Genomic DNA, 844 nt, shown 5'->3' on the forward strand with positions numbered 1-844 from the left:
TTTATATGTAAATTTATTTTGTTTTACTTTTTGTTTATTCATTTATAATATATTAATACTTTTGTTTTTAATAATATAAATTAAATTTATAAATTTATACTGTTTTACTTTTATTTATTCATTTGTAATATATTAATACTTTAGTTTTTTAAGATAATAATTTATAATAAATTTATATCATTTTACTTTTTGTTTATTCATTTATAATAAATTAATATTATATTACTTTTATTAATATTAATTTATACCAAATTAAAATTAATTTATTTTATATTAAAATTATTTTATGTTAATTTAAATTAATATAAGAATAAAATAAATAAAATAAAAAAATAAAATAAAACAAAAAAAATAAAAATAAAAGAAAAGAAAATTAAATAAAGTTAATTAAACAATATTAAATACAAAAACTAAAAATAAATTAAAATAAATTTATATTTAAATATAAATATAATAAAATTACAAATATAAAATATAAAACACAAAGAATAACAATACTAACAACAATAAAAATAAAAACAACAGTAATATATAGAGTAAAAACAAAAATAAAATATTACATAAATATAATAATAAATAAAATAATAAATAAATATAATAATAAATATAATAATAAATAAAATAATAAATAAAATAATAAATAAAATAATAAATATAAATAATTTAAATAGTAAGAATGATGAAAATAATAAAGATAAGCATTTATTGTAACAACAAAAAACAAAAAACAATAAACCATAAATAATAACAACAAACAACAAAAAAACAAACAGTCAAGTATATATATATATATATATATATATATATATATATATATATATATATATATATATATATATATATA

Source organism: Eimeria mitis, genomic scaffold (assembly GCF_000499745.2).
Source record: "Eimeria mitis Houghton genomic scaffold, Emh_scaff4210, whole genome shotgun sequence".
Classification (NCBI taxonomy): Eukaryota; Apicomplexa; class Conoidasida; order Eucoccidiorida; family Eimeriidae; genus Eimeria; species Eimeria mitis.